This window comes from Hemitrygon akajei, unplaced genomic scaffold (genome assembly GCF_048418815.1).
Source record: "Hemitrygon akajei unplaced genomic scaffold, sHemAka1.3 Scf000069, whole genome shotgun sequence".
In the NCBI taxonomy this organism is placed as follows: Eukaryota; Metazoa; Chordata; class Chondrichthyes; order Myliobatiformes; family Dasyatidae; genus Hemitrygon; species Hemitrygon akajei.
In genome coordinates, this window is record NW_027331955.1 from 2,865,066 (window position 1) to 2,880,449 (window position 15,384).

Sequence of the window (15,384 nt, forward strand, 5' to 3'; positions counted from 1 at the left end):
TGGGCAAAATCACACCACGTGATCTGGCGTCTCAAAGCGGAGGGCGGGGCAGATCTCCGGCGCACAGCCTCACGTGACCTGTTGGCGGGACTTCCATTTCAATTCTGTGGAAACAGACAGCCTGGGTTCCTGGTTTGGATCGTTCAATGCAGATTAAGTGAAGTCGACACATTTCTGACGAGCCCAGATAACTGGAAAATAAATGAGTAACTGGCCCTCAGTTCGGGGCTCACGGCCAACATCGGATCTCCCCGCTCGGGATCGGTCTCAATACTCACCGATGGGAAAGTGATATCTTCGGCCCGCAGACAGTGATCCCGACGGAAGAGACGAAAGTCTTTCGCGAACACACAGCCGACCCACTTCAGCTCTGAACGGAGAGGAAAACACCGTCCACCCGGAGACTGTGAACATGCGCGAAGAGATTGTTACATCATCGGGAGGCGGGGCCTCGGAAACAGACACGCAGATGCTGCCCATTTGCGGTTAAATGGGAGGGGCAAACGGGATCACGTGTCAGGATTGGCGACACCCCCTCTCCACCCGGGCAGAGACTCCAGCAACTCATTAGTCTGTGGAAAGAAGCAAACCTGCCGCTCACATCTCCTCTCACCTTAAATGTATAAGACATTTCAACCCCCAGGAAAATATATCGTCTTTCCACTCTATCTATTCCTCTCGTAATCTTATAACCGTCCATCCAGTCTCACCCCAGCCTGCGCCGCTCTGGAGAAAACAGCACAAGTTTGTCCAGCCTCTCGTTATAGCTCATGCACTCTAATCCAGGCAGTATCCCGGTAAACCTCTTCTGCGCCCTGTCCAAAGCCCCGACATCCTTCCGAGAATGGGGGCGACCAGAACTGTATGAAACACTTAAGATGTGGTCTAACTAGTTTTATAAAACTGTGTTAAGAACTGTGACGTTTTAGAAACGAACCAGCAGCAATGGAGTTCGCACTGAAGTCTGGTTTTGATGTTAAAACCACTCTTTTTATTAGTATCTACTTATAGTAACTTAATGAAATAAAGGAAAGTTGACAGTGTTAAGTGTATAAATGTGTACATATAATTCCCAGACTATCGAGCCTGAGGGAACAAAGCTTAGAGTCTTGAGATGGTAAAGCAGGAAAGTTCAGTAATCCACGGAATAAATGATGGTAGAGAGATATTTGTAATCCAGGGTGAAACGTAGAGAAAAGGCCGTTACTTCAAAATAACCGCCGACGACGTTCTTATCCGTTGAATCCGTCCAGATATGAGTTATCAGCGAAAGTGACCTGTCACAGGAATACCGTCTTCCGGGGGTTGCCGCACAACATACCCAGGCAAGGGTTAACACAAAATATTCCAAAACTCACTCCTATGGATTATACGAAGTGACAGCCACTCACGTTCGTTGTGGTTCCGTGTACCGATGATCAACCCACTCTTGTGGGCATAGGAGAGTTCCAAGCCTCAGCTGCGACTAACTGAAGCGATCAGCTTTTCCAGTCTCTCTCTCTCTCTTTAGACTGGCCGACTGTCTGTCTGCAGATCGCTCTCTCTCTCTTATGGTTCAGTCCACAGTCAGCGCTGTCAGCCTGTGGCTGACGTCATAGTCCCGCCTCCTTGGAGTCTAAGATCCCTCTGATCATCGACACTGTTCAGGGTTTTGCATTTAACAGTGTACTGTCTCATACATTCGACCTACCGAGCTGCCAAGATGATCATCACTAATCAAATCTCACTGAGATTTCTCAGGTCCTGTTGAATTTATTGCCAAGTGCACAAGTACGGGAAGGTACAGGTACAGAGAAACACTGACTTATGGCAACATCACAGGCAAGTACATTCAGATAACACGCGGAACACAAATTATACGATTCTCTGTCGGTAACAATCTGTAAATAGGTTTTAATTCATTAACGATATATAAAATACATTGTGTCATGATCAATATTAAAATGTGCATTTTGTGTCAATAACTGACTTGGAAAAGTTGAATTTGGTCCCTGTTTCCATTCCTCCTGTAATCCACAACCAGCTCCTGTGTTTTTGTCACAATGAGGGAGAGGTTGTTTTCTTGACACCACTGTGTCGGGGTGATGACTTCTTCTCTGTCGGCTGCCTCGTTATTATTTGAGATTAGGCCAGTCAGTGTAGTGTCGTCAGTAAATTTAATTAGCAGATTGGAGCTGTGGGTGGTGACACGTCATGGGAATACAGAGAGTAAAGTAGGGGGCAATAAGACAGCCCTGTGGGGTATGTGTGCTGAGGGTCAGAGAGAGAGAGAGAGAGAGGTGAGTGAGCCCACACTTAGCACCTGCCGGCACTTCCCCTGCCTTGGAAAAGCAGGCCATGTACTCAAAGATCCTCACAACCTGGACATTCTCGCTGCAAACCCGCTCCCCCATCGGGGAAGAGATACAAAAGCCTTAAAGCGCGAACCACCCGGCTCAAGGACGGCTTCCTGTCTGTGGTTAGAAGCCAAATGAATGATAAAATGGACTCGACCTCACAATGTAACTCGACGTGACCCTGCACCATATGTCTATCTTCACTGCACTTTCTCTGCAGCTATAATGCTTTGTTACATTGTTGTTTTGTCATTTTCATTTTCCATTTTTAGAATCCTTTTTACTGGTACATAATTTTCTACAGCTATAGAATGAAACAAGACTTCAATAGATTAATATGTATAAAATTAATAAAGCTGAAGAAAAAAAAATAATCGTAAAATATAAAAATGGAAAATATATATAGGAAAAAGAAGGAAAAAAAGAACCCCATCTAACTCGGGGGGAAACCCACTAACAACAAAAAAGGGGAAAAACCCATTAGGAATCAACACCCCGGAGCAATACGTTTAACCATCATCTAAATATAAAAATTAAATCATCAATCGCCATTTCACATTTATGAAAAAATAAAATTGGAAGGAAACCATATAGCATTATTCAAATTAAATGATAATATTTGGCAAAGAACCCCATCTTCTCTCAAAATCGAATCGAGGATCAAAAGTTCTACTTCTACTTTTTTTCAAACTAAGACATAATATTCCTTGAGAAAACCATTCAATTAATTTAGGGGAAGAAATATCTTTGTATTTTAATAAAATAGCCCTTCTTGTCAGTAGTGTAACAAATGCAAATTACATGTTGATCTGAAGATGAAATACCCTGAATATGATGCGTAACTATTCCAAATAGAACAGTCAACCTATTAGGTTGTAAATTAATTTTCTGAGCTTTAGAACTTGTTGAAAATAAAGATTTCCAAAACGATTTTAATGATGAACATGACCAGAACATATGTGACAAAGTAGCTACTTCAGTTTTATATATATCACAGCACTTGTCTATACTAGGAAATATTTTAGATAGTCTCTCCTTTGTTAAATAATAACGGTGAACAGTTTTAAATTGAATTAAACAATGGTTGACACATATAGAAGAAGAATTTCCGTGTTTCAAAACTCGAAGCCAATCTTCATTAACAGAGGTCATAGTAAGTTCTCTCTCCCAATCTTGTTAATCTTTAGTGATAGGTTCTCTTTTTGTAACAAAAATAAATTATAAATTCTGCTAATGGAAACTTTCTCTAAGGGATTCAATTTCAAAATGGTATCTAACAAATCAGATTCTTGTAAATATGGAAACTTGGGTAAGCATTGTTGTAAAAAATGTCGAACCTGAACATATTGCAAAAAATGTATATGAGCGAGAGAAAATTTGTTAATTAACTCTTCAAAGGTCATCAATCGACCATCACAAAATAAATCTGTAAAAGAATGGATCCCTTTATTTTACCACAGGAGAAAAATGGGGTCAGTTGTTGAAGGTTTAAATGAAAAGTTTCGATATAAAAAACTAGACAATTAAATTGTTTCAAATTTTAAAAAAATTATGAAACTGAACCCAAATCGGTAGGGATTGATTAATAAACGGGTAAAGATATAAATGTGAAATTTTAGAGAGCTGTAAAGGTAATGGAGCTCCTAATATTGAAGTTAAATGAAATTGTTTAATAGCTTTTAATTCCAAATCAACCCATAAGCCAATATAAACAAAAACATAATTGTCTAACATTCACAGCCCAATAATACGGTCTTAAATTAGGAAGTGCAAGTCCACCATCTCTTTTTTAGATTTTTGTAAATGATACTTATTATTTCGTGGTCTCTTATTATTCCAAATAAAGGAAGAGATAAGAGAGTCAATTTGATCGAAATTTTTTTTACTTAAAAACATAGGTATACCAAACAAGGCAGTAAGGGGAATTGGGTCAAATTGGACCCTAAAAAGTTGTGAAAAGGTATGGAATACTTCCCGCCAAAACTTTTCAATTGTAGGGCAAAACCAAAACATATGAATTAAAGAGGCATCAGCAGAGTTGCATTTATTACAAAGTGGAGAAACATTCGGGTAAAAACTGGAGAGCTTCTGTTTAGAAATATAAGCTCTATGAACCACTTTAAATTGTAGAGGAGAATGACGAGCACAGAAAGATGATTTATTAACCCGTTTAAGAATTTTATTCCATCTATCATCAGAAATCTGACAATTTAGGTCATCCTCCCAAGCTTTTTTTATTTTATCTAAAAAGTCTTGTCTAGAATCAATCAACAAGTTATAGATACCGGTAATAGAACCATTAACAAAAGGTTTTAAATTTAAAAGATCGTCCAGTAAATATTTATCAGGACCTATCGGAAAAGTAGCTAATTGGAAACGTAGAAAATCTCTAATTTGAAGATATCTGTAAAAATGTGATTTTGGGAGTGCAAATTTATTTGACAATTGGTCAAATGACCAATTACTGCCTTGCCCCTTACTGCCTTGTTTGGTATTATTGCAAACGAAGATATAACTTTAAATAATCCTAACCTACAGGTTTTAGTTTTTCCCTCTCCTTTAGCAAGGAGAGCAATCTTGCTTAAATGGAAGGAGTCTACCCTCCTACACATCTTCAATGGCTACGTGATAATATGTCGTATTTAAATTTAGAAAAGATCCGCTGCTCAGTCTTAAATTCGAAACAATTTTTTTATGATATTTGGGGTCCTTTCCTAAATTACTTTTCCAATTTACAAAGTTTAACAGTACACAGAATTTTATGTATATTTTTATCTTCACTTTTTAAGTGAATATGTTTTTTTTTCTAATTATCCATTGTCATCCGTCAACTTTTTCCTTTGGAAGTTGGTAGGAGGTTGACTTTTTTATATATAAAAAAATTATTTTATGATGTATGACCTATCTTTAAATTTTTGACTGCAGAGTGGTATACCATTATGTGTTATGGTATAACATTTTGATCAATTTTATTACAATATATGAATGTGTTGCACTCTGTAAATCTTTTTTTTCTTCTGAATAAAAATATTGTAAAAAGAAAGAAAAAGATAGGTATATTTTAGAAAATATAAAAATTTAAGTAAAATTATCATTTTCACAGCATGAATACGACCTATTAAAGAAAGAGTAAGTGGATTACATCAAGAAATTAGTTGTTTCATGGAGTCGATTAAAGGAACTACATTCGCTTTATAGAGATCTTTATATTTTTTAGTAATTACAATACCTAAATATCTAAATGTATTAACAATTCTAAAAGGAATAGCATTATATATACTAACATGGATATTTAATGGAAACAATTCACTTCTATTCAAGTTAAGTTTATATCCTGAAAATTCACCAAAATCTTTAAGTACTTCCAAAAGATTAGAAATTGATTCCTCAAGATTTGAAATAAAAACCAAAAGATCATCTGCATAAAGAGAAATCTTATGTATGGTTCCATTCACAGAGATACCAAGAATATTTTTACCTTCACGTAGTGTTATAGCTGAGGGCTCCAATACAAGATTAAATAATAAAGGGCTTCATGGACATCCCTGTCTAGTGCCACGAGAAAGTGAGAAAAAAGACCTGCAGTTATTAGTAATGACAAGCTCAAGGACGGCTTCCTGTCTGTGTTTATAAGCCAAATGAATGATAAAATGGTCTCGGCCTCACAATGTAACTGGACGTGACCCTGCACCATATGTCTATCTGCACTGCACTTTCTCTGCAGGCATAATACTTTGTTACAGTTATTGTTCTGTCGTATATCAGCTCAATGTACTGTTGCAATGTACCGATCTGTGTGGATGGTACGTCAGGGAAGATTCTCACTGTAGCTCAGTACGTGATAAGAATAAACAAATTCCCCATTTTAATTGTGTGGAAATATTAGACAGACTGAGCTTCTGCTCTGGAACCACAGAAGGAAACTGAACTGTTGTCATTTCTGTGGGATGCACATAAATAGAAAAGGCTTCAATCTCGCTTTCCGATCTGCGGGAACTGGGATCAGGTGACCGATGGTGGGTCTCCCATATCAATATCAGAATCAGGTTTAATAGCACCGGCATATGTCATGAAATTCGTTGTCTTTGTGGTAGCAGTAGAACCTAATTCAGAACAATAGATTTTAACAATTGTGATTTGAAATAAGAATATACATATTAAATAGTTAAATTATATAAATTGTACAAAAATAAAAATTAAAAAATGTAATAAACTATTTTATTTGTGTGGACTATTTGAACTGATTGTTGCCTTGGAAATTGTGGAGTGAAGCTTAACTAAACTGTACACATTTATGAGAAGCTCAGAGAAATAGAAAAGGCTAAATTCTCACATAAATGGGTCAGACTCCCAGAAACATCGGCTGCACTTCAGCAGGTAAAAACAGTGGAATGAAACATGCTGAAAATATTGCAGGAGAAACATATTGTCCACCACAACGAGAGGACGTGACAGATATGGATCTCACTGCCTTGTCTGAACGGGGAAAGATGAAGCTACACTTACACGTAGAGCAGAGACCCGCAGATGCTGCAGATCTGCGGAAAAACGTGAACAGGAAACGGGATCACGTGACGGTGGAGGGTCTCCCACCCCCAGACAGATGTCCAGTTACCCACTACTCTGTGGAAAGAAGCAAACTTGCCGCTCACATCTCCTCTCACCTTAAATGTATTAGACATTTCAACCCCCAGGAAAAATATATCGTCTGTCCACTCTATCTATTCCTCTCGTAATCTTATAAACGTCCATCCAGTCTCACCCCAGCCTGCGCCGCTCTGGAGAAAACAACACAAGTTTGTCCAGCCTCTCGTTACAGCTCATGCCCTCTAATCCAGGCAGTATCCTGGTAAACCTCTTCTGCGCCCTCTCCAAAGCCCCGACATCCTTCCGAGAATGGGGGCGACCAGAACTGTATGAAACACTCCAGATGTGGTCTAACTAGTTTTATAAAACTGTGTTACGAACTATAACGTTTTAGAAACCAACCAGCAGCAATAGAGTTCACACTGGAGTCTGGTTGTGATGCTAAAACCACTCTCTTTATTAGTATCTACTTATAATATAGTAACTTAACGAAATAAAGGGAAGTTAACAGCGTTAAGTGTATATATGTGTAAATATAACTCCCAGACTATCGAACCTGAGGGAACAAAGCTTAGAGCCCTGACATGATAAAGTAGGAAAGTTCAGTAATACACGGAATAAATGATGGTAGAGAGATATTTGTAATCCAGGGTGAAACGTAGAGAAAAGGCCGTTACTTCAAAATAATCGCCGTCGAAGTTCTTATCCGCGGAATCCGTCCACATACGAGTTCTCAGCGAAAGTGACCTGTCACAGGAATACCGTCTTCCAGAGGTACCACACAACATACCCAGGCAAGGGTTAACACAAGATATTCCAAAATCCAGTCCTATGGATTATACTGACAGCCACACACATTCGTTGTGGTTCCGTGTCCCGATGATCAACCCACTCTTGTGGGCAGAGGAGATTTCCAAGCCTCAGCTGCGAGTAACTGAAGCGATCAGCTTTTCCAGTCTCTCTCTCTCTCTCTCTCTCTCTCTCTCTCTCTCTCTCTCTCTCTCTCTCTCTCTCTCTCTCTCTCTCTCTCTCTCTCTCTCTCTCTCTCTCTCTCTCTCTCTCTCTCTCTCTCTTATGGTTCTGTCCACAGTCAGCGCTGTCAGCCTGTGACTGACGTCATAGTCCCGCCTCCTCACGCCGGCGCTCTTAAAGAAACAGTCACAGTACGACCGCAGGCTTGTAACAGCTGCAACACAACTTCCCGACTTTTGAACTCAATGCTTCAACTAATAAAGACAACCATGCCATTTGCCTTCTTAACCACCCGATCAATCTCTGCAGTCTCTTTCAGGGAGCGATGAACCTGGAGTCTAAGATCCCTCTGATCATCAACACTGTTCAGGGTTTTGCATTTAACATTGTACTGTCTCATACATTCGACCTACCGAGCTGCCAAGATGATCATCACTAATCAAATCTCACTGAGATTTCTCAGGTCCTGTTGAATTTATTGCCAAGTGCACAAGTACGGGAAGGTGCAGGTACAGAGAAACACTGACTTGTGGCAGCATCACAGGCAAGTACATTCACATAACACACGGAACACAAATTGTACGATTCTCTGTCAGTCACAATCTATAAATATGTTTTATGTCATTAACAATATATAAAATACATTGTGTCATGATCAACATTAAAATGTGCATTTTGTGTCAATAACAGACTTGGAAATGTTGAATTTGGTCCCTGTCTCCATTCCTCCTGAAATTCACAACCAGCTCCTTTGTTTTTGTCACAATGAGGGAGAGGTTGTTTTCTTGACACCACTGTGTCGGGGTGATGACTTCTTCTCTGTCGGCTGCCTCGTTATTATTTGAGATTAGGCCAGTCAGTGTAGTGTCGTCAGTAAAATTAATTAGCAGATTGGAGCTGTGGGTGGCGACACGTCATGGGAATACAGAGAGTAAAGGAGGGGTCTAAACAGACAACCCTGTGGGGTATGTGTGCTGAGGATCAGAGAGACAGAGGTGAGGAAGCCCACTCTTACCACCTGCCCGCGATCTGACAGGAAGTCCAGGATCCAGCTACACAAGGCAGGGTGAAAGCCGAGGTCTCTGAGCTTCTTGTCGATACGTCACGCCTTCGTATGGCTACTGCTCTGCCCATGACTGCAAGGAACTGCAGAGAACATCAGAGAAACAAGCCTCCCCTCCATGGACTCTTCCTACACTTCCCATCCCTCGGAAAAGCAGGCCATGTACTCAAAGATCCTCACAACCTGGACATTCTCGCTGCAAACCCGCTCTCCCATCGGGGAAGAGATACAAAAGCCTTAAAGCGCGAACCACCCGGCTCAAGGACGGTTTCCTGTCTGTGGTTAGAAGCCAAATAAATGATAAAATGGACTCTTCCTCACAATATAACTCGACGTGACCCTGCACCATATGTCTATTGGCACTGCACTTTCTCTGCAGCCGTAATGCTGTGTTACAGTGATTGTTTTATTATTTTCGTTTTTCATTTTTAGAATCGTTCTTATTTGTACAAAATCTTCTACAGCTATAAAATGATACAAAACTTCAATAGATTAATATGTATACAATTAATAAAGCTGAAAAAACTGATCGTAAAATATAAAAATGGAAAAAAAGAAGGAAAAAAAGAACCCCATCTAATTAGGAAAAAAACCCACTAATTACAAAAAAAAGGGGAAAAAACCATTAGGAATCAACAACCCGGAAGGAAACCATATAGCATAATTCAAATTAAATGATAATATTTGGCAAAAGAACCCCATCTTCTCTCAAAATCGAATCGAGGATCAAAAAGTTCTACATCCTTTTTTTTTTCCAAACTAAGACATAACATCACTTGAGATAACCATTCAGTTAATGTAGGGGAAGAAATATCTTCCCATTTTAAGAAAATAACCCTCCTTGTCAGTAGTGTATCAAATGCAATTAGCATGTTGATCTGAAGATGAAATCCCCTGAATATGATGTGGAACTATTCCAAACAGAACAGTCAATCTATTAGGTTGTAAATTAATTTTCATAGCTTTAGAAATTGCAGAAAATAAAGATTTCCAAAACAATTTTAATGAAGAACATGAACAGAACATTTGTGACAAAGTAGCTACTTCAGTTTTACATCTATCACAGCATTTGTCTATACTAGGTAATATTTTAGATAGTCTAACCTTTGTTAAATAATAACGGTGAACATTTTATGAACGATTTGGATGAAGGCATGAGAATAACATCAGCAAATTTGCTGATGATACTAAGCTGGGTGGCAGTGTGACATGTGATGAGAATGTTAGGATAATTCAGGGTGACTTGGATAGGCTGGGTGAGTGGGCAGATACTTGGCAGGTGGCGTTTAATGTGAATAACTGTGAGATTATCCACTTTGGAAGTAAGAACAGGAAGGCAGATTATTATGTGAACGGTATAGAGTTGGGTAAGGGAGTAATACCAAGAGATCTCGGAGTCCTTGTTCATCAGTCACTGAAGATGAATGAGCAAGTGCAGCAGGCAGTGGAGAAGGCTAATGGAATGTTGGCCTTTATTGCAAAGGGAATTGAGTACAAGAGCAAGGAAATCCTCTTGCATTTGTACAGAGCCCTGGTGAGACCACACCTGGAGTATTGTGTACAGTTTTGGTCTCCAGGGTTAAGGAAGGACATCCTGGCTGTAGAGGAAGTGCAGCGTAGATTCACAAGGTTAATTCCTGGGATGTCTGGACTGTCTTACGCAGAGATGTTAGAGAGACTGGGCTTGTACATGCTGGAATTAAGGAGATTGAGAGGGGGTCTGATTGAAAGATATAAGATTATTAAGGGATGGACAAGATAGAGGCAGGAAATATGTTCCAGATGCTGGGAGAGTCCAGTACCAGAGAGCATGGTTTGAGAATAAGGGGTAGGACATTTAGGACAGAATTAAGGAAAAACTTCTTATCCCAGAGAGTTGTGGGGGTCTGGAATGCACTTCCTCGGAAGGTAGCGGAGACCAATTCTCTGGATGCTTTCAAGAAGGAGCTAGATAGGTATCTTATCGATAGGGGAATCAAGGGATATGGGGACAAGGCAGGAAACGGGTATTGATAAGGAATTGATCAGCCATGATCTCAAAATGGCGGTGCAGGCTCGAAGGGCCGAATGGTCTACTTCTGCACCTATTGCCTATTGTCTATTGTCTAAATCGAAATAAACAATGGTTGACACATACAGAAGAAGAATTTACGTTTTTTCGAAACTCGAACTTCATTAACAAAGGTCATATTAAGTTCTCTCTCCCAATCTTGTTTAATCTTTAGTGATAGGTTCTCTTTTTGTAACAAAAATAAATTATAAATTCTGCTAATGGAAACTTACACTAAGGGATTCAATTTCAAAATGGTATCCAACAAATCAGATTCTTGTAAATATGGAAACTTAGGTAAACATTGTTGTAAAAAATGTTTCACCTGACATATTGCAAAAAATGTGTATGAGCGAGAGAAAATTTGTTAATTAACTCTTCAAAGGTCATCAAGCGACCATTACAAAATAAATCTGTAAAAGAATGGATCCCTTTATTTTTCCATAGGAGAAAAATAGAGTCAGTTGTTGAAGGTTTATATGAAAAGTTTCGATGCAAAAAACTAGACAACTTAAATTGTTTAAAATTTTAAAAATTTACGGATCTGAACCCAAATCCGTAGTGATTGTTTAATAACCGGGTAAAGATTTAAATTTGGAATTTTAGAGAGCTGTAAAGGTAATGGAGCTCCTAAAATTGAAGTTAAATAAAATTGTTTAACAGCTTTTAATTCCAAATCAACCCATAATGATTTTTGGTTCTTATCAAGCCAATATAACCAAAAACATAATTGTCTAATTTTCACAGCTCAATAATACAGTCTTAAATTAGGAAGTGCAAGTTCACCATCTTTTTTAGATTTTTCTAAGTGAGACTTATTAAATCTTGGTCTCTTATTGTTCCAAATAAAGGAAGAAATAAGTGAGTCAATTTGATCGAAAAATGTTTTAGTTAAAAAGATAGGTATATTTTGGAAAATATATAAAAATCTAGGTAAAATCATCATTTTCACAGCACGAACACGACCTATTAAAGAAAAAGTCAGTGGATAGCATCTAGAAAATAGTTATTTCCTGGCGTCCATTAAAGGAACTACATACGCTTTATAGAAATCTTTACATTTTTTTTAGTAATTATAATACGTAAATATCTAAATGTATTAACAATTCTAAAATGAATATCATTATATATACTAACAGGGACATTTAATGGAAACAATTCACTTTTATTCAAGTTAAGTTTATATCCTGAAAACTTAGCGAAATCTTTAAGTGTTTCCAAAAGATTAGGAATTGATTCCTCAAGATCTGAAATAAAAACCAAAAGATCATCTGCATAAAGAGAAATCTTATGTATGGTTCCATTCATAGAGATACCAAGAATATTTTCAGCTTCACGTAGTGTTATAGCAAAAGGCTCCAATACAAGTTTAAATAATAAAGGGCTTAATGGACATCCCTGTCTAGTGCCACGAGAAAGTGAGAAAAAAAGAAGAGCTGCAGTTATTAGTAATGACAAGCTCAAGGGCGGCTTCCTGTCTGTGGTTAGAAGCCAAATGAATGATAAAATGGACTCGGCCTCACAATGTAACTCGACGTGACCCTGCACCATATGTCTATCTGCACTGCACTTTCTCTGCAGCCATAATACTTTGTTACAGTTATTGTTCTGTCGTATATCAGCTCAATGTACTGTTGCAATGTATCGATCTGTGTGGATGGTACGTCAGGCAAGATTTTCACTGTAGCTCAGTACGTTATGAGAATAAACAAATTTCCCATTTTAATTACGTGGAAATATTAGACAGACTGAGCTTCTGCTCTGGAAAACACAGAAGGAAACTGAACTGTTGTCATTTCTGTGGAAAGCAAATATATGGAAAAGACTTCAATCTCGCATTACGATCTGCAGTAACTGGGATCAGGTGACCGGTGGTGGGTCTGCCATATCAATATCAGAATCAGGTTTAATAGCACCGGCATATGTCATGAAATTCGTTGTCCCTGCGATAGCAGTAGAACCTAATTCATAAAAATAGATTTTCACAATTGTGACTTAAAATAAGAATATACATTTTAAGTAGTGAAATTATATAAATAGAACAAAAATATATTTTTTAAATGTAATAAACTATTTTATTGTGTAGACTATTTGACTGACTGGGTTGTTGCTTTGGTAGTAGTGGAGTGAAGCTTAACTGAACTGTAGACATTTATGAGAAGCTCAGAGAAATAGAAAGGGCTAAATTCTCACATAAACGGGTCAGGCACCCAGAAATATCGGCTGCACTTCAGCAGATAAAAACAGTGAAATGAAACATGCTGAAAATATTGCAGAAAAAAACATATTGTCCACCACAACGAGAGGACGTGACAGATATGGATCTCACTGCCTTGTCTGAACGGGGAAAGATGAAGCTACACGTACACGTAGAGCAGTGACCCGCAGATGCTGCAGATCTGCAGAAAAACGCGAACAGGAAACGGGATCAGCTGACCGCTTTGGTCTCGCATCCCCAGATAGAGAACCAGCTACCCACTACCCTGTGGAAAGAAGCAAAATTGCCGCTCACATCTCCTCTCGCCTTAAATGTATTAGACATTTCAACCCTCAGGAAAAATATATCGTCTGTCCACTCTATCTATTCCTCTCGTAATCTTATAAACGTCCATCCAGTCTCACCCCAGCCTACGCCGCTCCAGAGAAAACAACACAAGTTTGTCCAGCCTCTCGTTACAGCTCATGCTCTCTAATCCAGGCAGTGTCCTGGTAAACCTCTTCTGCGCCCTGTCCAAAGTCCCGAAATCCTTCCAAGAATGGGGGCGATCAGAACTGTATGAAACACTCCAGATGTGGTCTAACTAGTTTTATAAAACTGTGTTACGAACTGTAACATTTTAGAAACGAACCAGCAGCAATAGAGTTCAAACTGGAGTCTGGTTTTGATGTTAAAACCACTCTCTTTATTAGTATCTATTTATAATATAGTAACTTAACGAAATAAAGGAAAGATAGCAGTGTTATGTGTATATGTGTGTAAATATAATTCCTAGACTATCGAGCCTGAGGGAACAAAGCTCAGTCTTGAGATGGTAAAGTAGGAAAGTTCAGTACTCCACGGAATAAATGATGGGAGAGAGATATTTGTAATCCAGGGTGAAACGTAGAAAAACGGCCGTTACTTCAAAATAACCGTCGACGAAGTTCTTATCCGTTGAATCCGTCCAGATACGAGTTCTCAGCGAAAGTGACCTGTCACAGGAATACCGTCTTCCAGGGGTTACCACACAACATACCCAGGCAAGGGTTAACACAAGATATTCCAAAATCCACTCCTGTGGATTATGCGAAGTGACAGCCACACACATTCGTTGTGGTTCCGTGTACCGACGATCAACCCACTCTTGTGGGCATAGGAGAGTTCCAAGCCTCAGCTGCGACTAACTGAAGCGATCAGCTTTTCCAGTCTCTCTCTCTCTTTAGACTGGACGACTGCCTGTCTGCAGATCTCTCTCTCTCTCTTATGGTTCTGTCCACAGCCAGCGCTGTCAGCCTGTGACTGACGTCATAGCCCCGCCTCCTCACGCCGGCGCTCTTAAAGAAACAGTCACAGTACGACCGCAGGCTCGTAACAACCGCAACACAACTTCCCGACTTTTGAACTCAATGCTTCAACTAATAAAGACAACCATGCCATTTGCCTTCTTAACCACCCGATCAATCTGTGCAGTCTCTCTCAGGGAGCGATGAACCTGGAGTCTAAGATCCCTCTGATCATCGACACTGTTCAGGGTTTTGCATTTAACAGTGTACTGTCTCATACATTCGACCTACCGAGCTGCCAAGATGATCATCACTAATCAAATCTCACTGAGATTTCTCAGGTCCTGATGAATTTATTGCCAAGTGCACAAGTACGGGAAGGTGCAGGTACAGAGAAACACTGACTTGTGGCAGCATCACAGGCAAGTACATTCAGATAACACACGGAACACAAATTATACGATTCTCAGTCAGTAACGATCTGTAAATATGTTTTATGTCATTAACAATATATAAAATACATTGTGTCATGATCAACATTAAAATGTGCATTTTATGCCAATAACAGACTTGGAAATGTTGAATTTGGTCCCTGTCTCCATTCCTCCTGTAATCCACAACCAGCTCCTTTGTTTTTGTCACAATGAGGGAGAGGTTGTTTTCTTGACACCACTGTGTCGGGGTGATGACTTCTTCTCTGTCGGCTGCCTCGTTATTATTTGAGATTAGGCCAGTCAGTGTAGTGTCGTCAGTAAATTTAATTAGCAGATTGGAGCTGTGGGTGGCGACACGTCATGGGAATACAGAGAGTAAAGGAGGGGACTAAACAGACAACCCTGTGGGGTATGTGTGCTGAGGATCAGAGAGACAGAGGTGAGGAAGCCCACTCTTAC

The 15,384-nt window shown here is 39.3% G+C and overlaps 3 protein-coding genes across 3 annotated transcripts in view; 1 reads left to right on the plus strand and 2 right to left on the minus strand.

Moving 5' to 3' along the window:
• LOC140722123 (uncharacterized) overlaps positions 1-499 on the minus strand; it is a 161,951-nt gene extending 161,452 nt beyond the window's left edge. Inside the window, exon 1 of the mRNA XM_073036926.1 lies at positions 279-499. The gene's annotated coding sequence lies outside the window, so the exon portion shown is untranslated. The remainder of the gene's footprint in view (positions 1-278) is intronic.
• LOC140722116 (uncharacterized) overlaps positions 1-15,384 on the plus strand; it is a 265,387-nt gene that overhangs the window by 211,170 nt on the left and 38,833 nt on the right. The gene's annotated exons all lie outside the window — the stretch shown is intronic.
• LOC140722119 (uncharacterized) overlaps positions 1-15,384 on the minus strand; it is a 1,111,870-nt gene that overhangs the window by 198,317 nt on the left and 898,169 nt on the right. The window lies entirely within an intron of this gene.